Here is a 297-nt window from a genome sequence, read left to right on the forward strand (position 1 = left end):
GCGACGATAGGCGCGAAGGCCACCACGGTCTGCCTAGTCCAGGGCTGTTCGAGGGTGGGCATCATGCACGCCACCCACCATGTGCCGTTGTCGGGCGGCTCGACTCTGAATAGTCCCCCCTTAATATCTACATTTTCTTTATTTTGTATTTTTAAAGAAAACGTTATATTTTGAATGGTAACTAAAATAAATTAATTACTGGTATTTAATTTTCCATCTTAATCATAGGTCCTGCACCTTAATTCTTTTGGTAGAGTTTCATTTTCCCACAACTATGCCTGTAGCAGATAAGATAAA

This window comes from Penaeus monodon, chromosome 20 (assembly GCF_015228065.2).
Source record: "Penaeus monodon isolate SGIC_2016 chromosome 20, NSTDA_Pmon_1, whole genome shotgun sequence".
Classification (NCBI taxonomy): domain Eukaryota; kingdom Metazoa; phylum Arthropoda; class Malacostraca; order Decapoda; family Penaeidae; genus Penaeus; species Penaeus monodon.